General features: G+C 43.6%; 1 long non-coding RNA gene across 1 annotated transcript in view; it reads left to right on the top strand.

The window, feature by feature from the left end:
• Positions 1 to 22017, top strand: part of LOC308075446 — a 32543-nt gene extending 10526 nt beyond the window's left edge. The window contains exons 2-3 of the long non-coding RNA XR_013932204.1: positions 3294 to 3406; positions 21325 to 22017. This is a non-coding gene — a long non-coding RNA (uncharacterized lncRNA). The remainder of the gene's footprint in view (positions 1 to 3293; positions 3407 to 21324) is intronic.
• The last annotated feature ends 2102 nt before the right edge of the window (positions 22018 to 24119 follow it).

The raw sequence follows: 24119 nt of genomic DNA, 5'->3' as shown, positions 1-24119 counted from the left end.
GTGTATTTAAAAAAAATCTCGCCTGCCCTATATGTAATTCCTGGGGACACTACGGCTTTCCACCACTGCAGACCTGACCTCTATACTGATCAATGTGCAAGCAGCAGATGTGTGTCATGTTAGTTAATTATTTAGGAATCCGCATGGACAGAATACTGTTCCGATGAAGTCATACCGTCACTGTCTGCTGGAAACCTTGTGCGTACGAAATTGTTACCTTTCAGAAAAGTGGGAGAAAAAAAAGAACCTGTGTTCCAATGGATCCAATGTAGTTATTAACTCTTTCAGTGCCATGCCCCGAGATATCCCGAGTTTTTCCCGAGTACCCTCCCTGAAATCCCGAGTTTTTACTTTTGACTGTGGTCGCGCTATTCTGTTTATTTTTCATGATCACTTTCGCTTCCTGACTCCTTCAGACCCATTGGGTTCCGGTTTCATGACGCAGATTCCGTTTCCGTTTCTCATTTTATTTCCCGCGGTCATTTTCGGCCAGAATAGGGAAAGTCACGGTTTTTCACACGGTATAAAAAACGAACGGAGAGGTCCACGTCTACTCTCTTTGCTCTGGGTGACGATCAGTCATCGTAGTCGTGTATCACATCGTAATTTAGCCCGATCAACGATTGTCAAAAATGTCAACATCCGGTTATGACCGGATGTGACGTGAGCCTGTTTGGGAGGGGGCGAGTGAGCCAGCGAGGTCATCAATGTGTCGATTTGTTGATCTCTACTGGTAGAACTGTATTATGGGTTTAAAAACCCAATCAGATAATTTATTTGAATGAAAAATTACAAAATTTAAAAATTAAAAAAAAACGCAAATTTCTGGCACAGTACTTTATGAAAATACTCTTGGCAGTGAAAGAGTTAATACTTTTCATCGGTTTAATATTCATAAAACCCGCACACACTTGATACACAGTACCTCTTCCACAAACTGGTCTTTTTTTTAAAGATTGTGAAAAATGTGTGCAAATCTTTGAATATGTATTTTTAAAGCGAACATTTGTAACGCAAATCTTTGCTTCTGGGGATTCTACAAATGTCCCAAAAAAAATCGTGTTTGCTATAATATCGGTGGACCCCCATCTCAAAACATTTTGTTCCAGGGACCCCGCAGAAGTTGTAACAGAGTTTAAAAATGTTCCCTTAAAAAATATAATATTCAAAGATACATTTTCATACACACATTTTCAAGATTCTTCAAAAATAGCAGATATGCAAGCTCGTAGCGCGGCACTCGGTGCCGCGCTACGAGCTTGTATATCTGCTATTTTTTGAATAGCCAAAGCAATCTTAAAATGATGTACTGTACTGCCAAGGCTTGGTGCGGGTGAGAACTCTGGCAGCTGAAGACTAAACTCCTGGCCATCGTGGTCAATCGCTCTCACCCCCTTACATGACACCGTGGCAGAGAAGCTCCTTTAGCAGCAGACTGTTACACCCATGTTGCGAGAAGGAGCACTATAGCCATAGGCGGCGGGTAATGAAGGCTAGGGTAGGCTAAGCCTTCCCAAATGTTATGCTGGGAAATTCTAGGAATTGTCCAAATTATATATATTATGTATGTGCGCAGCATTATTTAGTTAATTTTTGGATAATACATCAGTAAAATCAGGCAAAAATAAGAATTAAATAACCTAACCCTAACCCTAACCCTAAAACCGAAATAAAGTAACCAAAAAGAAACACAATCCGCCCTGAAACCGCATTTCCTGTGTATTTCCTGTCAGCTTTAAGTGTATTTCCTGCTGCGGTGTTTGTGCGTTATAGCTTACAGGAAATATAAACTTGGAGGGTGGCAAAAACTTGGGAGGACCACTGAGCCCCTATTTAAAAAAAGAGCAAAAACATCCGACATATTTGCTATTTTTGCTGTTGTTTAGATAAAAATATAACGCTTGATCGATGTTTTAAATAAAACATGTTGTCTCGTGCTTATAACGTGTGTGTGTGTGTCACATGTAGATGGAGAGGCGTGGATTGAGATGCATTCAGAAGATTCAAAGATAGTATTCTCATCCTGGAGCGTTGTCCAGGATGTTTTAGGGACACACTACTATTGGGTTTTGTCATGGTTACTGTTATTGTATTCCTTCATGTTTGCTTATTGGCAAACTTAACGTTCCTGTGCTAGTAAAGAATGTGTCTCAGATGAAGTCACTCGAATTCTTTATCTGCTCTCTTGGCTGATCATCGTCTCAGTTCCTGTTCCTCAATTAATTGTAACCAGATGCCTGTATAGATGCTGTAATAAGGGCTGTGTGTGTGTGTGTGTGTGTGTGTGTGTGTGTGTGTGTGTGTGTGTGTGTGTGTGTGTGTGTGTGGTGTGGGTGTGGGTGTGTGTGCTGTGTGTGTTGTGTGTGTTGTGTGTGTGTCCACAAGTATAGTAGAATTTGAGAAAATTGTTGTGACAACAATTGTCCTGGTCCTCACAAGAGAAATGCTTGTATTCTGGTTCAAAACGATTTGGGGGAATCATTAGCCTTATAATTAGCAAAAGATTCATGTTAGTATTATGACATTTAGAGGTTAGGTTTAAGGGTTGTGGGGTTTGAGTTTTACCTCTTTGAGTGCCATTAACGCGTTTCACGTGCTTTACCGCTATGGCGCAACGTGCCAATGACGTGTTTGATTATTATTTATTTTTTTCCGAACCCAAGATATCATTATCTGAAGATTTGCAGCTCCATCCACTCCTTTTTTAACTTATAACTGAAAAAGGCTGTATCTCGCTTCCTAAGCACTTTTTTTTTACTTTGAAAAAATCTCTGGCACTAGGACAACATAGCCACTCGGTGAGTTAAGAAAAAAAACTTAGCTTTGTGGATATATATATATATATATATATATATATATATATATATATATATATATATAGCCGACCTACAAGATCTGCAATTATTCTGCTATTTGCAGATATTTTCAATGTTGTTGTAAAATGTCGATGTCCTCACAAATATGGTAATACATATTGTGTGTGTGTGTGGGTGTGTGTGTGCCAGTAGCAGGTGTAAGTGTGCATAAGAGAGGATATGATAACTTGTGAAACGGGACATTCTGCAATGCAGAATGTCCCGTTTCACAAGTTATCATATGCGGAAACTCATGATGGGTACGGTACTTTTACTTCTGGTACTTTAAGTACATTTTTATGCCAATACTTTTGTGCTTTTAACTCAAGTGAATTTAGATTACCGGACTTGTAACAGAGTGTTTCCACATTGCATTATTGATACGTTTAGTATTTAAGTAAAGGACATGTTGTACCTGTTCCACCGCTGTGCGTGCAGGGCCAGTAGCATGAGAGGCCAGGGTGCAGCAGAGAGGAACAGAGTGGCGTCGCGTCCCCAGAAGAGCAGAACAACACCAACATGAGGCTGCCCAAAGGCTGCAGAGCTCACAGGTAATTCTTTCTTTCTTTCTTTTTCCTTTCTTTATTCAGGGAAACCCATTGAGAGCAAGCTCTCTTTTTCAAGGACGCCCTGATAACAAACATTTGAATCACATTACAATGTCACAACTTTGACAATAAAGCAAAAAAGAAAAGCAGAAGCATAAAACCACATAAAAATTAGGGATGGGCAATATTATCGATATCACGATATATCGCGATATTTTATTTCGCGATACTGCATCGATACTCCAGTATCGATATCGCGATAAAAAAAAAATATTATTATTATTATTATTTTATTTTTTTGCTTTTCAGATACAGGCTTTATGAAAAACATTCAAAGAACCTATCACAGATCTACAGCTACTCAATATGTAGTGTATATATAAACAATATGTAGTTGTGATATATGTATATATCGCAATATATCGCAATATATCACAATATATCGCAATATATCCCAATATATCCCAATATATCCCAATATCGTGATACGACCCAAGTATCGCGATGCGTATCGCAATATAATCGTATCGTGACCCAAGTATCGTGATACGTATCGTATCGTGAGATTGTTGCCAATACCCATCCCTAATTAAAATAATCGCAAAAGGCGGTGAATCAGACAATACAGTGAGGACATGGATAACAACACAGAGATTTAAAAATCAGATGCAAATAAACAGTGTTACATGAAACCGGTACAGTCACTATGTAGTGTGTCCTCAAGAAGCACCCTGAATGTCTCTATTGAGACCAATCGCACCAGTTTCAGAGAGTCCTTAAGTTTGTTCCATTTGTGTGGAGCATAATACATGAAAGCAGTTTTTCCGTGTTCACTGCTCTTACGTGGACTGGTATATCTAATGTGTGTTTGTGAACGTGTTGAGTGACCAGTAACCTTTGGTTCCAAAAGCGAGGTTAGGTATAAAGGAAGTTTACCACACAAGGCCTTATGAATAAATAAAATACAATGTTGCTCTCTACGAACTGCGAGAGATTGCCAACCCACTTTATCATATAAAATACAGTGATGGGTGAGATAATCATCACCAGTAATAAAACGCAAAGCACTGTGGTAATGACTGTACTACACACACACACACACACACACACACACACACACACACACACACACACACATACACCTATTGTCTCCCTGCCTGCCGACCGTCTGACTCTGCATGCAATATACGTTTATGCAGGGTATCTGCACATTTCTAAAGTGACAAGTTTAAGGACTTTTAAGACCTTTTTAAGACCGCAAACAAATAAAAGAAAATGAGACTATTACTGTGTCAAACGTTATCAACAAACATTGGCCAAACATTGGCCAAATTGTCAGATATTACCTGAGAAAGACATTGAGAAAGCAAACATTGTGAAAATAGCCAATCTACATGCTCACAACGCCTCGCAACGTGAGTCGTTGTGAGCATGTAGATCGGTGAGCATGTAGTGAGCTTGTAGATCAGCTATTTTCACAATTTTTATCTGTGGAACCGAGTCAAACAAAATGTAATGCCTCAACTCCTACAATGCCAAGTGCTTGTCAGGCTGGGGGGTCGGTTCAAATATGATTATTTTGGGTCGTGGGCTGAAAAGGTTGAGGAGTTGCTAATAATAATTAAATGTCGGTCTAATAGATGGGTTTCCGCGCGACGTCATCACAGAGCAGAGTGCGCAATCTGCGCATGCGGGTGGTAGAATGAACCGGAAGCGCCATTCACTCTGTTGTTATTTTCGGGATTTAGATAGGCATAATGCTGCTATTTTAGGCATAATAGGCATAATGCTGCTATTATATACAAACAGATCCAACTTCCGACAAATCATTTTTATTGAGTAAAGAAGATATTACAAACTGCATCATTTAATCTACTTTCATTAAACCCGGTGAAGACCATTTCTTTTATGTATGTACATTTGACTAGAGCTGCTGCGGGTAATAGCGCCCTCTACTGCTCAACCCTCCACTGCGCGCGCATCATCCTCTCATGTTTACAAACAGGAAACCCATCTATAAAGTTAATAAAAGCTAATGTTGTAAACTTGACCGGACAGAGAAAATTCCAGGGTATACCCGGCAGCTTACATTTTGGATATGTAGAACATTAGTTAATCTTAAGATCTATGTTGATCCTATGTTCTATCCTATCCATCCTCCGCGACGTCTGGGGATATCATACTGCAAATTATCAATGGAATGACACGTGCGTAAATGTGCGGGTGGGGCTACTTCAGATACAATAATTCAATTCACTTTATCGCTCAAATACCGGCAGAAGTGGATGTCTCGGTGGTGCATGATGAGTTGACGCAGTTTTCCGCTTGGGGTGATTTGACGGCGTGAGAAATACGATGTGTGGCGTGAGTGCGTGTGAAGAGTGTCATTGAAATAGAGTGCAAGAACATACCAAATGAGCATTGCATGCCTGCCAGTGCCAGTATACACTTATGTATGTTGGTTTGTTTACTGTTGAGTGAGAAAATAATGTTGCACATCATTAAGCTAATCATCTGGGGACCCCCCAAAATCATTTGGGGACCCCTCCTGGGGACCCTGACCCCCGGTTTAGTAACCACTGCCCTTTTGTATCCATCTATGATTCTTTTTTTGGGCGGTGAAACCGCCCCTATATGTGAGGTTTGGACAACGACATTCGCTGCACTGTGATTGGCCACCATTGTACCCCCCCCACCCATTGCACCCCCCCAACCCTGCGCTGTGATTGGCCACCAGTGTACCCCCCTAACCCTGCACCGTGATTGGCCAATCACAGTCTATTCAGGACTGTGATTGGCTAGTGAAACATGACACATGTGCATAGCCCTATAAATAGGACTATGCACTTTAAAAAAACACATTTATGGGTTTTTTTTAAGTTAGGGGTGTACAATGGTTGGTCCACAATATTACTTTTCTTTAAGTGAACTTCCATCACTGTGATGACCACTGTGACCACACCGCCCACTTCACACTGGGTGTGATTATTTTTTAATTTTTTTTACATTTTGGACAAAATAGGCAATTTTACATTGAGGTGCCCAGATGTCTCTTGTGCCCACCTATCCTGTACCCCATCACAGGACCAAACTGGATTAATCTCGTCGTCCAGTCAGTCACAGTCTGTAACCTGGCTTCGGCCATTGTTGTCTCAGCCAGGCCGAAAGGCATGGCCGAAACTATGTTTTGCACCCTGTCCGTCGGTCCGTCCGTCGGTCGGTCCGTCCGTCGGTCCGTCCGTCGGTCCGTCCGTCCGTCCGTCCGTCCGTCTGTCCGTCCGTCCGTCCGTCAGTCCATCCGTCTGTGTGTGTGTGTGTGTGTGTGTGTGTGTGTGTGTTTGGTGTGTGTGTGTGTGTGGTTCCATCTATGAACAGCTAATCTCCGGCACCGTTGGCTGGATCGCAGCCAAACTGTGCACGCACACTCCCTGGATGCCAGTGCAGAACCTCTTACACCAATTTTTCACATGGGCCTGTTATAGTGCCACCAGGAGGCCGATTTTTGACGAACACATTTTTTTGATGTTTCATATTCCATCCTGATTGGCTAAGATTGGCTTTCAAAGTTTGCAGGAGTGCTCCATTTTGAACAAAATGCCTCAAATCATGAACACAGCGTGCGATTTCCGTGAAATTGTGCACGCACATTCCCACTAGGCCGAGAAAGAAATGCCACTTGAAAAATCAAGCGACACCAGGAGGCCGACTCATGTAAAACACTTTTTTTTGTAATATTAAATCAATGCAAATTTCACGCAAATCTGTACACATTATCTCTATAGTCATGTGATTAAGACGAATCTGTTAGATTTTTCATATTCCATCCTGTTTGGCGCATTCCTAACATTGCTGGCCCACAATAACCTACCTGACCTGGCGCAGTGGCGGAGACCTGTGCTCCGAGGAGCACTTTTTCTAGTCCCTGCGTGTGATTCTGATCTCTGGCCATTTGCATGATGTCCGTGACCTGGCTCAAATGATCCAGATAATAATCAATGCTTGTTATGTTGTTGGAATAAGAGAGACGGCAACGTATCACATTTCAAACCAGTGGTTCTCAAACTTTTCAAGTCAAGGACCCCCAAATTGATATGTATTTGACCACGGACCCCCCATCTGAAAAGAGCTTGTGCCAGGGACCCCCAGAAGAGAAGATATATGGAAAAAATAAATCCAAACATTTTCAATGTATTTCAGTTTTCAAATATAGCAGATGTATAAGCTTGCAGCGTGGCACGAAGTGACGCACTAGCTGGGAGCATTGTACCGAGTCACATTTCCTCCTGTGAACATACTTGGCAGCTTACCTTGCTGTAACTTTCACCTTGTTTGCCTAAAAGCTGCCAGATCTCCCAGGTGATTAGCAGATCAACGAAACAAGGGCTTCGATTGTCTTCCTTTCTGTTCATTGTGTTTTCTGGGGCAGGGCTTGCCGCTTCTCAAACATTTTCATGTCAAGGACCCCTGATGATTGATGTATATGATTGATGTATTTGGCTGCGGACCCCCATCTGAATTGTAATATGTTTGTGCCAGAGACCCCTCATAAAAGAACATCTGTGTGGTTATTAAAAGAAAAAAAGTTCTAGATGTTTCTAGATTTTTGAGTGAGCTTGTAGATTTTGAATAGCCGAAATATAAGCGCTATGAGCTTGTATATCTGCTATTTTTGAATAGCCAAAGCTAAGTGGTTAAAATGATTGTGACGCTTATGTTAGGTAATTTTGCTGGGGACCCCCCTGGTACCCCCTTCAAGGAGCACTGGTGGTCCCCGGGCCACTGGTTGAAAACCACTGCCTCATACTACTGACATCAGAAATGAAATGCCTCCGAAAAAAACACCCTGATGATGGTGGTGGCAGCTAGCAGGCAAATAACACCATGTTAGCAGATAGTGTAACGTCAGGCACAGCCAGAAAGAATGTCGGCAATTTGGCAATATTCTTACGCTGGAAACTCCCCCGCAGTGAAACAATGAGGTGTAGCCCCAGTGGTGGAAATATGTACCTATTCAGAGACAGGTATTCAGATCTACAAGCTCATAGCTATGGATCTGCTATTTTTTTGAATGGCCCAAAGAAATCTTAAAAATGACACACAGCTGCAGCAGAGGGTCTTCAGTGGTGCGTGGCAGAGTGGTTATTATGCTAATGAGGATAGATGTGTCCATCACCACTGACACCGTGGATCCCATTCCAATCCTTCTCTCTCTCTCTCTCTCTCTCTCTCTCTCTCTCTCTCTCTCTCTCTCTCTCTCTCTCTCTCTCTCTCTCTCTCCACTCCATTGGCTCCGCCTCTGTTCCACATCTGGCGGACTGTGAACTCATCTCATCGCTTGAACCTTGCGCACACACACACAAACAAACACACACGCACGCACGCACGCACGCACACTCACGCATACACACACACACACACACACACTATGCTTAGAGGCCGTAGGGGATAACCTTTGTTGTTGTGTGTGTGTGTGTGTGTGTGTGTGTCCATTTCTATGTAAAATAGACATTTTAGGTCCATTGTCCTGGTCCTCACGAAAGATATGGTTGTGTTACTGTTTTATAAATAAAATACTAAAATACTGTTAAAACTGATTTTCTGAGTTATGCCGGCCTTAAGCCAACCTTTTAAACAGACAGACAGACAGACAGACAGACAGACAGACAGACACGTTTCAGTGCATTTCTGACAGGGCCGTTCTCTTCCTTCTCTCCTATAGATTGTGTTTGTTGTTGATTTCTAACCATTGCCCTGCTAAAGGGGCTGAGGTGGGCCCTGAGGTGGGCCCCGGACACGGGGTGTTCACAGTGGGCCCTCAACCAGCACCCCCCCCCCCCCGCCCCCCCCCAAACACAAATCTGCAAAGTTACCTAGTATCCCCTAGTATAAAGTATTTTTACTTTACTGGAGTATTTCCAATTTTCATTACTTTTACTTCTACTCCACTACATCTCAGATACAAATATTGCACTTTTACTCCACTACAATTATATGAAAACTTTATTTGCTAGTTACTTTGTAGATTTAGAGTATTATTAATACTATGCTTAATAAAACAAGGTCAAAATAAATAAGTATTCGCATGCATAAAGTAATAAATAAAGTAATGAATAAAGTAATAAATATTTGCATGGATAAAGTAATTGCCACAAACGTAATCGATTGTTACGGCCCTTATATGGTCGACTCGAGGTGACGTCATGCCGACAACACACCCTCATCAAGAGGGAGTGTTTATAAAGACCTGTGAGCGGTTTCTGAGCTTACAGATCTACAGAGTCTCCAGCTGCATCCTATTAGAGACGCTTTCCCCTACATTCATACCTCAAGCCAAAGCCGTGTGAGATCAGGCCAGGTCCCGCTGAACTGAACGTTTCAACAACGCGTCTCCGTCAGCGAGGCCAGACCGCCATGATGCGCTGCTGGAGAGGAAAACACCGGCGAGCGCACATCATCATCACCGTGCTCCTGGGTCTCCTGTCGCTCGTGGGAATCCTCGCCTTCTTGGCCTATCATCCCGGGAACCGCGGAGAAGAGCATCCCGAGAACAGCGGAGACAGCGGAGACAGTGGAGACAGCAAAGACAGTGGAGCGCCAACGCTGGCCGACTACAATATAAGCGGCTGGATCGAGAAAGCCGGTCTGGAGGAGGACTCGTCTCTGGCAGCGGCTAGTGATGCCGGCCAAAGCTGGCCGAACGGCACGCTGCCCGCCGGCCCGTTCCGCTACATCATTAACCAGGCCAACATATGCCCAGAGGGCGAGGCGCCGCCGTTCCTGGTGCTGCTTATAACCGTGCAGGCCCATCAGGTGGAGCGCCGCGACGCCATACGGCGCACGTGGGGCCAGGAGGGGAGCCCGGGGGGTCCGCGGGTCGTGCGGCTGTTCCTGCTGGGGGCGAAGAAGGAGGAGGAGGAAGGCGAGCCGCGGGGACGACGCCTGCAGAGGACCTTGGAGTCGGAGAGCCTGAGACACGGCGATATCCTCCAGCAGGACTTCATGGATACCTATCGCAACCTGACCCTGAAGACCCTGATGGGCCTGAACTGGGTGGCCAGGTATTGCCCGCGGGCCAGCTACGTCATGAAGACCGACAGCGACGTCTTTGTCAACACCGAGTACCTCGTCCGCGAGCTGCTCAGACCCGAAGTGAAGCCCAGGAAGAAGCTCTTCACGGGTGGCGTCTTTGTGGGAGGCAGGCCGACCCGGTACAAACACAGCAAGTATTACGTACCCGAAGAGGAGTACCCGAGCGAGACCTACCCCGACTACTGCTCCGGGACGGGTTACGTGTTCTCCGGAGACTTGGCGACGGAGATCTACGGAGCCTCTCTGAGCGTCCCTCGCCTCAGCATGGAAGACGTTTACGTGGGGATGTGCCTGGACAGGCTGGGGATCCGGATCACGTCGCCGCCAAATCAGTTCCTGTTTCTTTATGATGATTTACCGAGGCCCTTCGACAGGGACATGTACAGCCGCCTGGTCACCTCTCACCACGTCACGCCCACCGAGATGCTGGACTACTGGCACCGGCTGCACCCGGACGCCCCGCCACCACTACCATATTGTAGTCGCTGGCCGACTACAGTATAAGCGGCTGGATCGAGAAAGCCGGTCTGGAGGAGGACTCGTCTCTGGCAGCGGCTAGTGATGCCGGCCAAAGCTGGCCGAACGGCACGCTGCCCGCCGGCCCATTCCCCGCCGGCCCGTTCCGCTACATCATTAACCAGGCCAACATATGCCCAGAGGGCGAGGCGCCGCCGTTCCTGGTGCTGCTTATAGCCGTGGAGGCCCATCAGGTGGAGCGCCGCGACGCCATACGGCGCACGTGGGGCCAGGAGGGGAGCCCGGGGGGTCCGCGGGTCGTGCGGCTGTTCCTGCTGGGGGCGAAGAAGGAGGAGAAGGAGGAGAAAGGCGAGCCGCGGGGACGACGCCTGCAGAGGACCTTGGAGTCTGAGAGTCTGAGTCCCTGGCATATCTTTTCAAAATGGGGGTCCGTGGGCTAATATGTGTCAATTTGCCAGACCCCTAGTGGTTGAAATCTGAATGGTTTCTAAACTACGTCACGCTAAGCTTGGCCAATCAAAAAGAGGGACATGTAAGAAAACGTTTTCGTCCGTATATGGACGAAAAGGGGACCGACAAAGCCTCATGTAGGCCTGACCCCCTGGGTCTGGCCAAAATGGGAGATATACAAGCTTGTAGATCTGCTATTTTTGATTTTGGATATTTTTTTTGTTGAAAGATCAAGGACATTTTGTGCAAGTCTTTTCTGATCTGTGCTTCTGGGGGGTCCCTGGTCCCTGGAACAACGTCTTTTGAGATATTTAGCGCGACACTCTGTGCCGTGCTATGAGCTTGTAGATCTGGTATTTTTGAATAGGAAAAGAAATCTTAAAATGACACAGATGCGTTCCCGGTCTTAATGGGTTAACCATTATTTTATACTTTGGCTATTCAAAAAATTGCGTGCCACGCAATGAGCTTGTAGATCTGCATTTTTTTTCTTTTATACATATTTTTTCTTATTTCTTAAGAAGAATGTCATGGGCACCCCCAAATGAATAATGTATTCGTCCCTAAATCCCATCTGTAAATGTTTTGTGCCAGTGGAGCCCCGTACCAGATTTGCGTTGGTAGTAATGTTTCAAAAATCTTCCAAATATTCCACATTTTATTTCAGTTTGTAATGGAAAATAGCAGATCAACAAGCTTGTGACAAATGCACATTATATTTATCTGCTTGATCTATGGGTGTTATTTTATACGTGTGATATGTAACATCTGCCTGACTTATGCACGTTATTATTATATCTGATTGATATGTAACATGTTGGACACTAGAGATATATGGAAATTTCCTGTTCACGTGAGGGGTAATGGGGCTGAGTGCTGTGGGTGATTGGAACATTGGAGCCACCCGACTTTACAAATAGAGGTGTGGCACGGGGGGAGGGGGAATCGAACAAACAACCCGGGTACCAGAGGGAACGGGTGGAAACGCGGAGGTCTCCGAGGCGCCAGTTTATGCCGTTTACCGAACAAAGTTTAAACGTGATATTAAACTGCACAGCCACGGAAGCGTGGTAGAGAAGAGGACCGTCGTGGGGACTGTTTATTGTTTAACTAAATAGCCGGTGTGCCGTGGCGGACCTCTAAACACTGTGCGTGTGCGTGTTTGTTTATTGTTTATATTTGAATTGTGATCCGCGGGGTTACAAAGGACAGTGGGGACCAAAATGCCAGGGCTGAATTTTGGTCCCAGTCCGGCCCTGATGACATTGACACGTCTGTTTGCACACACATCATGTGTGTGTGTGTGTGTGTGTGTGTGTGTGTGTGTGTGTGTGTGTGTGTGTGTGTGTGTGTGTGTGTGTGTGTGTGTGTGTGTGTGTGTGTGTGTGTGTGTGTGTGTGTGTGTGTGTGGAACCAGGGAGTGGAAGAAGTACTCACAATGTTTTACTTAAGTAAAAGTATCAATAGTGCAGTGTACAAATACCCTTGTTACAAGTTAAAAAAAAGTCCTGTAATCAAAATTTGACTTGAGTAAAAGTACAAAAGTATTGGCATCAAAAAGTACCAAAAGTAAAAGTAGTCATTGTGCAGAATGTCCCATTTCACAACTTCAAAATGTATAAACAGTCTTTTACACCACTGGTATTTGTAACCCCCCCCCCCCCCCCCTCTCCCAGGCTTTAAATGAAGCATAGCGTTAGTTCATGCAGGACACGGAAGTCGTGCACGCCAAAGCTGTAACCAGCGGTCAGTCAGCTGATGTGACCATCAGCTTTCTATTCCCCATTCATTACGTCACACACTCATTATCCAATCACAGCTCACGCATGAGCAAAGAGGATTCTTTAAATACGGCTTCTATTCTCTAGGTCTTTCTTGGTTGCTGAACTAATGCATTTTGCTAGCTCCTCCTCCACCCCAGCCTCCACCTTTTGATTAGAGTCTGGCTTAGGCTCAAATACTTGTGGTTATCATGTATATCTGCTTGTTTAGAGTCTTGCATATAGGCTCAAATACTTGTGTATCATTTATATCTGCTAATTCTAACTAATATGTCAATGTACTGCTATTGTTGTCATTGTATCCCTATGGGGATTTGTATAAGCTTTCTCTGAATATATGCTTAGCAGTCTGCTACGACAAAATTCAGTGAATATTCTCCCGAGAGCGGAGCGTTAACGCCAAGCTTAATTGTTTCCATTTGTGTCAATAAATGGTGAACTGAATCTACTAAGACGAGAGTGTTTCTGATTGAATTTAAGGAGTTGACACAATCTGTGGGAGATAATTACACGGCTGGCTGCGCTGCACTAACGAGCCCTAATTGAGTTGGATTTACTTTAATCCATGTACACCGGCATCTTTGTCATTTTCAGATTTATTGGGATATTCAAAAAAATTGCAGATATACAAGCTCATATATATATATATATATATATATATATATATATATATATATATATATATATATATATATATATATATACCGTATTCAAAGATTTGCACACATTTTCACTACTTTTTTCCCCCCCAAAATAGCAGATCTACAAGCTCATAGCGCGGCACTCTGCTATTTTTGAATAGCCAAAGACATTAAAAAAAAAAATCACAGATGCGTTCCCCGGTGTTAACGTGTTAACGAGCGACAAACATCCAGCAGCGCTCTGCTCTGCAGTCAAGGTTATGGAGACAACTCTTTTATTGTTTTCTCTCTCTGACGTAATTCAGTCACATGGAACAAACAGTGGGGAGTACATTTACTCGAATACTGTATAGGGATGCAAATTATCGATTGATTAATTAATTGATAGTTGATAACCTTATCAATCGTTTTAACCGATGAATTGATAAGCTGCGTTTTTTTTTTAGGACCAAAAGGAAAATTCTCGTCCGAAACAGAAAATGAGTGCAGAAACATAATTGCCTTCATGTATGTAACATTAACAAGCATCAACGAGCATCAGCTGGACACCAATTTGGGAACCCATCGCCAAATAAAAAAGGAAAAACAGCGCCCTCTGCTGTTTTTTACTCTTTCACTTGGCTCTGGGGGGAGCTAAATGGAGCACCCGTGCGCAAGGAAACCGGGGTTTTGGTCTGCCTTCAGCCTTTCACTTCCGGTGGTGTTTTCATTCCCACTAACAATATTTCTACACGGAACATTAACACCACTTCTCCCAGAGAACATGGATGGTTTTGGTTATAAGCCCACTTAGTTTCTATGATGAAAGAGCAAGTTAAAATGTGAATATCTTTCCGTGGTTTTGTCTGCTCCGAGGACGCTATTGTTAAATGAGTTTCGTTTTGTTTCTAGTGGGGAAGGATCGGCAGACACGTAAATCCCGCCCACTACATTTGATTGGGTAAAGCGCGGCCAGCTTCCTGATCTGAAGGCAATTCCACTTGTAGGCCAGTGCGTACGCGATATGACGAACACCCCCCGACATATTCAAGCGGAGAGCAGAATCTGTTCTTGAGAGATTAGCTGGACACAGACACACACGCCTCCCCTCTGCAGTGCTCTATGGAGTCTGTCCAGGGACGTGCACAGATAGACTCTAGGTGGTGCTGGAGCACCTGCCCTTTGCCCTCTTGACCAGAAGTGCCCTTTTGAAAAAAAAAGGAAAAAACTTTTTTTTTCCTTCAGTTTACAGCAGGGGTCTTCAACAGGGGGTCCGGGACCCCTAGGGGGTCCTCAGAGTTACTACAGGGGCTCCGCCAAATCTTTATGTGATATGATTTTTCTTTTTACCATAACCACTCGAAACCTAGCATCCCTTTTCTGAGGAGAACTTTAGCCAAAAATAGCAGATCTACAAGCTACGCGAGGCGTTGTGGGCTTGTAGATCGGCTATTTTTGGCAAAGAGTTATAGGTGTAGAAGGAAAAAAGAGCAGACCAAGTAAACAAAAAAAAGTATAATTTACTTGAGCACCTGCCCCTCAAAATGTCTGTGCACGCCACTGAGTCTCTCATTTCTCTGCAAAAGCCCTTGAATATGATGGAATATGATTAAGGATGACTGTGATTATGGTAAACTCACATTATACAACAGGTAGTTCCGACCAAGCAATCTGACTGGTTGAAATGGCTATCTAGCCGTGCTTCAAACCAGCATGATAGCACGGTCCTAATCACATTAATAAATCACTCCGCATTGCAGTCCGCACCTGATTAGACCATTTATGGCACAGCTGTGTGCTGTGACGTCACGCTGTCCCACGGTAGGAAAACAAACAGACGAAAACAAACAGCACGGCGAAAATAGCCGATCTACAAGTTCACAACGCGTCGCCATCGCGACTCGTTGTCAGCTTTATCAGTTATTTTGGCCACGTGACACGGTCGTACGACGGAGCATATAGCCTACTGGAATTCATTCCACTGTGCCAGCATTGATAGCTCAGCTGTGTTGATGAGACGGTGCCTCATAGCGCTGCTACAGGGACTATTTAACCTCTCAGTCAAATAAACTCTTCTCTTTACAGGGAAACAGATAATAGCGGAAAAAAAATTATTATGAATTGCCCCACAATATGAATACGTTTGGATGTGTTTTGTTGGTAACTGTTGTATAATCGCAATATTACACTCGAGGGTGTGCTTTACCTACATTATTGGCACTTCAGTGATGCTCGCGGAACTCGGCTTCGCCTCGTTCCTGACCGCATCACTGGCGTGCCAATAATGACGGTAAAGCACACCCTCTCGTGTAATATTGCTTAATTTGATATCACACCGTACTTGTAACTTTCACTAGCCCTCCCCAGAAATAAAGTGTGTGTGTGTGTGTGTGTGTGTGTGTGTGTGTGTGTGTGTGTGTGTGTGTGTGTGTGTGTGTGTGTGTGTGTGTGTGTGTGTGTGTGTGTGTGTGTGTGTGTGTGTGTGTGTTAGAGAGCGTTCCAGCGCACACAGCATGGTCTAATCATTTTCCTTCTAACAGGAGCTTGTGTAGAGGCACTACATCTATAGAGCCTGGCTCTCAGATTTGTGTTGTCTTTGTGCGTTTGAATGTGTGAGTCATAATATATTTTACACAGATTACACCTCGCACCGTACTGTGTGTGTGTGTGTGTGTGTGTGTGTGTGTGTACGTACATAAAACAATACCAGTGTGCCGTGCCGAAAGGCATTGTGGCGCTCAAATGAGCATGTAGGTTTCTTTCAAATGTTCATAACATTTCTATTTATGTGTTTTTTTCCTATATCTGACCACTTAACACGTTGATTAAAGGTTTTGATTGATCATTAAGGAATGAACATGCTCTGAAAATGCCACACGCCTCCCCCCAGCTGACCAATCCAGACCTAATCCGGAAAAGGTTGTAAATGTACTGGTTTACATGTTTAGCGGTCTTGCAGTCTAGCGGTCTAGTGGTTTAAACAAAGACACGTGGACAGGAAGTGGAGGGCTGAGGGCGGACCCAACGGCCAACATCCTGTTATCCACATTCTATCGGGAGGTCCCCCAGAGGCAAAAAACAGCGGAGGGCGGTGTTTTTTTCCTTTTTTTGTGACTATGGGTTCCCAGATAGGTGGTCTAGCGGTCAAACGGACTAGCAGCCTTGTGGTCAAGTGGTCAAGCGGTCTAGTGGTCTAGCGGTTAAGCGGTCTAGTGGTGCAGCGGCCTTGTGGTCTAGTGGTGTTGTGGTCAAGTGGTCTAGCGGTCAAGCGGTCTAGTGGTGTTGTGGTCTAGTGGTGTTGTGGTCAAGTGGTCTAGCGGTGTTGTGGTCAAGTGGTCTAGTGGTCTAGCGGTCAAGTGGTGTTGTGGTCAAGTGGTCTAGCGGTGTTGTGGTCAAGTGGTCTAGTGGTGTTGTGGTCAAGTGGTCTAGCGGTCTAGCAGTCTAGTGGTGTTGTGGTCTAGTGGTCTAGTGGTGTTGTGGTCTAGTGGTCTAGCGGTGTTGTGGTCTAGTGGTCTAGCGGTCAAGTGGTCTAGTGGTGTTGTGGTCAAGTGGTTTAGTGGTGTTGTGGTCAAGTGGTGTTGTGGTCAAGTGGTCTAGTGGTGTTGTGGTCAAGTGGTCTAGTGGTGTTGTGGTCAAGTGGTCTAGTGGTGTTGTGGTCAAGTGGTCTAGTGGTGTTGTGGTCTAGCGGTCTAGCAGTCTAGTGGTGTTGTGGTCAAGTGGTCTAGCAGTCTAGTGGTGTTGTGGTCTAGTGGTCTAGTGGTGTTGTGGTCAAGTGGTCTAGTGGTCAAGTGGTCTAGCGGTCAAGTGGTCTAGTGGTGTTGTGGTCAAGTGGTCTAGCAGTCTAGTGGTCAAGTGGTCTAGCGGTCAAGTGGTCTAGTGGTGTTGTGGTCAAGTGGTCTAGCGGTTAAGTGGTTAAGCGGTCTAGTGGTTTTCATAAAACCAAAAGAAATCAGAAGAAGCCTGTGACCAGAGCCCTGGGGAGCGTTGGTTTGTTTTTCTTGTTCTAAAGGCTCACTGATTAAAAACAAACTGAGATCCACCGCCGGGACAAAACAAACAAACACTCACACGTCTTTTAGAAAAGACACTTTGTCAAGGGATCTGGAACTCACTCCCATGTTACTGCAGGATGCTCTGATGCTCTGCTGCTCTGCTGCTCTGCTGCTCTGCTGCTCTGATGCTCTGCTGCTCTGATGCTCTGATGCTCTGCTCAAACAGAACCACAGCATGAAAGACAGAAAGAAAGAAGCTCTCCTGAGCTGCAGGGTACGCGTATTTATTTAACCCATTAAGACCGGGACCGCATCTGTGTCATTTCTAGATTTCTTTGGGCTGTTCAAAAATAGCAGATCTACAATATATGAGTGCCGCGCTACGAACTTGTAGATCTGCAATTTTTTTTTTTTATCGTGAAAGTTTGTGCAAATCTTTGATGTGTATATATATATATTTTTTAAAGCCAACATTTGTAACTCAAATCTTTGCTTCTGGGGGGGATTCTACAAATATCTTCTGAATCCTAACAGTTTTTTTTTTTGTATGTTTGAAACGTATGTTTCTATATCTAGTGGTTCTCTAACTTTTTCCTGTCAAGGACCCTCAAGATGATATATATTTGGCCGCGGACCCCCATCTCGAAATATCTAGTTCCAGGGACCCCCCCATGAAGCAAAGACTGGAGTTAAAAACGATCGCTTAAAAACGATCGCTTTTAAAAAAAAAAAATGGGAGACGCTGTTGGAAGTGCCAACATGAAGCCATTAAGACCAGTTTACATTTATTTTGTCTTTTCAAAAATTGCAGATCTACAAGCGCTACGAGCTTGTAGATCTGCAATTTTTAGGAATAAGAGTTGAAAATGAGTGCAAATTAATATTTTTCAAAGCGTTTGAAAAACGTTTTGAGATGGGGGTCCGTGGCCAAATACATATCATTTTTGGGGGTCCTTGACATGAAAAAGTTTGAGAACCACTGATTATAGCAACATGCGTTTTATTTTATTACATTTTTAACTAAGGATTTAGAAGACATTTGTAGAATCCCCCATGCAAAGAATTGAGTTAAAATATTCCTTTAAAAAAAAATACATATTCAAAGATTTGCACAAATGTTCACGATTTTTCTAAAATAGCAGATCTACAAGCTCATAGCACAGCACTCGGTGCCGCGCTATGAGCTTGTAGATCTGCTATTTTTGAATAGCCAAATAAATGTGAAAATGACACAGATGCGTTCCCGATCTAATTGCCTTAAGCCTGTGTTGAAGACATATGACCCTCGCGTGTGTGTGTGTGTGTGTGTGTGTGTGTGTGTGTGTGTGTGTGTCTGTCTGTCTGTCTGTCTGTCTGTCTGTCTGTCTGTGTCTGTGTCTGTGTCTGTGTGCGTGCGTGTTAGTGCTGTTTAAGCCCCATGGCATAGCACACTAATCCTAGCAGTGCTTCTGTCGGCTGTTTTCACGGACACACACAGACAACGCAGAATGTGTTAGGAAAACATTCACTATTAAACTCATAGCGTTGCCGCAGTGGAAGCTCAACTAACTGACAGCAATGACTTAACACTTAACTGCACTTCTACATGGTCACTTAACACTTAACTGCACTTCTACATGGTCACGTGTGTGTGTGTGTGTGTGTGTGCAGGGCTGTATTATCCATTGGGCCCTTGGCTCTCAGGGGCCCTTCGGGGGAACTGGGCCGCGTGGCCATCGACAATTTACTAAAAGGAAATGTATAGGTTAATCAAATATCCAATGAGTGTATCCCCCAAGATGGACTTTTACTTGTAACAGAGTATTTTTATATTGCAGTATTGGTACTTTTACTTAAGTAAAGAATTTGAGTACTTTTTCCACCACTGCTTACAGCACTGTTTATCAACCTGTGGGCCGGGGCCTACTGATGCCCCCCCCCCCCCCCCCCCCCTCCAAATAATTAACAAAACAGTAGGATTTTGATCATATAAAATAGTAAATAAATGGTAGTCAATGGAACCAAATGGGTTGTGCACTCTCAGAGTTAAAATTAACACTGAGGATCTTACGGTGTAGATTGGGGGGGGGGTGCCAGGGATAACTAATGGTATCAAATGGGGGGGGGGGGTCTGTGGACTATTGCATGTCAGACTGGGGGGGGGGGGGTTCCTTGAAATTCGAATCGCTGGTATACAGTATCATTGCTGTTGGGAGGAAAAGCTCCAAAACTGTTAGTTTTCAGGATTCAAATTCAAAAGCAGCATAAAAATGGCCGATCTACAAGCTACTTCTGTGTGACACTGTAGTTGCAGTATGACGAAGTAGGCATTAAAGTGACACTATGTAACTTTGATGAATAAAATGTAATGTCCGATCTGTAAGGTAGAGTATGTTAATACAATATAACTGATACAATTGGGGTGGTTGTGTTTTGTCTCCCTGCTCTTCTATCGAGACATTTAGATCGTGTCAAAGGTCACTGACACAGATTTTTACCCGATGGTCAAGATTCAATGTATCTCGCCTCGCGTAGCCAGACTATATCACTGCGTGGATATGAGTCTGGTGCTTCTAAGACCTGGAACGCATCTGTGTCATTTTAGATTTCTTTGGCTAATCAAAAATAGCAGATATACAAGCTCATAGCGCGGCACCGAGTGCCGCGCTATGAGCTTGTAGATCTGCTATTTTTGAAAAAAATTGAAAAATTTTATTTCTTTCAAAAAACTGTTAGGATTTAGAAAACATTTTAAAGAATCGCCTCAGGTCTTAATGGGTTAAGGAAGTTTTTTTTCCAAGGGGGCGGGATCAAAACAATTAACTCTCGACGCAATTGGTTAGACCTACAAACTAACTACCAATTACAGTCTCCCATACTTGAATTACTGGGCCCTGATTGGTTACCCCCGTCTTCTGGAGCAGGAAATGGATTCTCTACGGAGCGGTGCCAGACCCAAATCGCAGAGTGCATTTTTTTTTTTTTTGCGCTGGCAGATTCGTCTGGTCCCAGAGGCTACAATGTATCCCCTGAGCATTTGTGTTAATTTCGTCGACTAAAACTATGACAAAAAAATGTTCGTCGGCTTCCTTTTTTCACTGACGGAAACAAAATGAAAACGATGACTGAAACTGAGACTAAATGTATTGACAATAGACCGCCGAAGTCTGACGTCATTTACACATCCTTTGTTTGTCTACCTGGTTCGCAGTTTTCCACCCCCGTTCTGAATCCCATACACGTATTTAATATCGCGTCAAATAAGAACTGTGTTCCAAAAATAAACAAATGACCCCGGCGGGTTGACTCTTATGGATATGAAGCATCAACTGACGGTGACAAAACGATAATGTTACTTCCGCCGAATTAGTTACATTTTCGCCAGAAACAGACTGTATCAAATATAAGTGACTAACTATCATAAACGATACAGAACCTCCTCCCTGACAATAACGCCGACACGCGGTGTTTATTTTTGGACCACAATTCTTATATGAGACGATTCTAAGATGACCCAATGTTATTCTCCATAGAGAAATTACTTCCGCAAACCTGGGGATGAACGAGTGACGTCAGGACTTCGGTGCTCTATCCCATCCACTTCATATGGAATCCATGATTCTTCAGGTAGGCCTAGTCTCTCTACACCTCAAAGCATCAGGAGTGACAACATTTTGTTCTGCAAGTACATGCTGTAGAATGCACAACTTTTTGTATGCCATTTTTGCCAGACCCAGGGGGTCAGGCTTACATGAGGCTTTGTCTGTCCCCTTTTCATCCATATATGGACGAAAACGTTTTCTTACATGTCCCTTCTTTTTGATTGGCCAAGCTTAGCGTGACGTAGTTTAGAAACCATTCAGATTTCCGGCCATTCAGATTTCAACCACTAGGGGTCTGGCAGTACCAGGTCCCCTGGTTCCCTTGTTAATGAATGATCATCAATCAGCAGCTCATGGAAAACAAGTTGACCCCCAGTCAGTCAGTTCCCCCCACACTGCTCAAAAAAGTAAATGAATATATGACATTGAGAATAAGCTGCTGATTGATGATTATTCATTACGTTCGGGATCTCTTCTTAAGAAAAAAACCAAAATCATTTTTTTAATAAAAAATAAAACAGTAGCCTACTGGGTTTGGTGATGTTCTATTTTATCTGAAACAGCTTTGTGTTTGTTTACGGCCTAAAAGAGTGACTTTGAGAGCTGTTTTACTGTACAATGTAAGTCAACGAGGAATTTCTTTTGCATCTGTGACATTGTAATGTGATTCAAATGTTTGTTATTGTTTCTCATTATGTATGTATTTTATATGTTGTTATCAGGGCGTCCTTGAAAAAGAGAGCTTGCTCTCAATGGGCTTCCCTGAATAAATAAAGGAAAAAGAAAGAAAATATATTTTGAATTATCAATGGAGCAATTATTTTAGATTTCTCCTTTGGAGTTACATCATGGCAAGGTAAGTAGGTACTGAACTACACAACCCAAACCTTAAGTGGTCTTGCCCTTTAAGTCTGGCTAGTGGCTACCACTGGCTTATACAGTAGAACAATATTTTGTAATTCCAGATGTTTTGAGGCATAGAGATATTAGGCCTATCTGAGACACATCCTTAGATTCCACATGAATATGAAGTGGGTAAAAACATGGTATCAGAATATATTTCCTGTTATTGAGCAGTCATTTTGTTTGTAGGCATTTTACAGTATTAATATATCAGGAAAAACAACAACTTTATAATACTATTTAACAAGGCCTAGGAGCCTATAAAAGCCTGCTGGTTCACAATACAGCATATCTTGACATATCTTTCTGGTTGTTTTGAATGTTGGGCTCCTGTACCTGTACACAATCTGTGCAAATATGATGTAAATCCAACCAGTAGGTGGACAATGGAGCAAGATTAACTTGGAACTACCCTTTTCAGGGAAGGTAGGGACTTTTCAGTTTTTTTATTTGCAAATGTGGTGTATCACTTCATGGATACATTTCATGACTTTTGAGGTCAAAGTAAAACTTCTGACCATCCATTTCATGAAGAGGACAAGTCAAAGTTATGGAAAAACAAGGTCAAGTTTTGTTTACCCTGTAGGACTAGTATTACATGAGAATATTCCTCAGAAAGGTCCACGTTTTGCTATTTCCACCTATAATAAGGCCTTAAATAAAAGGCTGCTGATTCACAATAGAACCAAATATTGGCATCCTGGTTGCTTTGGGATGTAGGGACACTATGGGTGCGTTCGAAAATACAGCACTGAGCGCACTGGCCAATACAAACTAATAGGCGAGTGTGCTCCGGTGCGTAATTTTCGAACGCGCCCTATATGTAGACCATCTGTGCACTTATGATGTAAAAACAACCAGCAGGTAGAAAATGAGAAAGGATGGACTTGGCATTTGTTTTACAGTGGTGAGTCACTTCATGGCTGAATTTCATTACATTTGCAGTAGCCTAAAAGTAAAACTTCTGACCATCCATTTCATGAAGAGGACATCTTAATGATGTGAAAAAACAATGTCACATTTTGTTCTACCCTTAATAAAGAGTAGGACCAAAATTACAAGTGGATATAGCTCAGAAAAGTGAACCGTTTGCTATTTCCGCCTATTTTAGGCCTTATATAAAAGGCAAGCACACACACACACACGCGCGCGCACACACACACACACACACACACACACACACACACACACACACACACACACACACACACACACACACACACACACACACACACACACACACACACACACACACACACACACACACACACACACACACACACACACACACACACACACACACACACACACACACACACACACACACACACACACACGTGTTGTGAGCTTGTACGCTCAGTTTTTGGGTGAGGTGCCATACATTGTGAGGGACACTGCCAGGTGTCTATTGCAGGTGAAAGCAGGGGTCTTCAATGTTTGTCAGGCCAAGGACCCCTTAGCTGAGAGAGAGCGAGATGAAGCAGGGACCCCCACTACATACTGGATTCATGTTAAATGTGTATTTTCAGACATTTAACAACCGAAACCCTCAATATTTTGTAAACTTTACCTTTACTTGGTCTGCTCTTTTTGCCAGACCCAAGGGGTCGGCCTACATGAGGCTTTGTCCCTATTTCGTCCATACATGGGCATAAAAGAGGGTTCAAGTTTCGTCCCCCATAGTGATGGAGCTCACAGTGCATAATCCTATTTATAGGTTTTTAATGTCATCATGTGTCTCGCTAGCCAATCACAGTGCTGAATAGAGTCAGCCAATTTCGTCCCCCTTTCGTCCATACATGGGCATAAAAGGAAAAGGAATT

The sequence above is a fragment of the Gymnoscopelus braueri genome (genome assembly GCF_963280865.1).
Source record: "Gymnoscopelus braueri genome assembly, chromosome: 20".
In the NCBI taxonomy this organism is placed as follows: domain Eukaryota; kingdom Metazoa; phylum Chordata; class Actinopteri; order Myctophiformes; family Myctophidae; genus Gymnoscopelus; species Gymnoscopelus braueri.
Note: the sequence above shows the minus strand (reverse complement) of the source record. Positions and strands in the feature narration are given on the sequence as shown.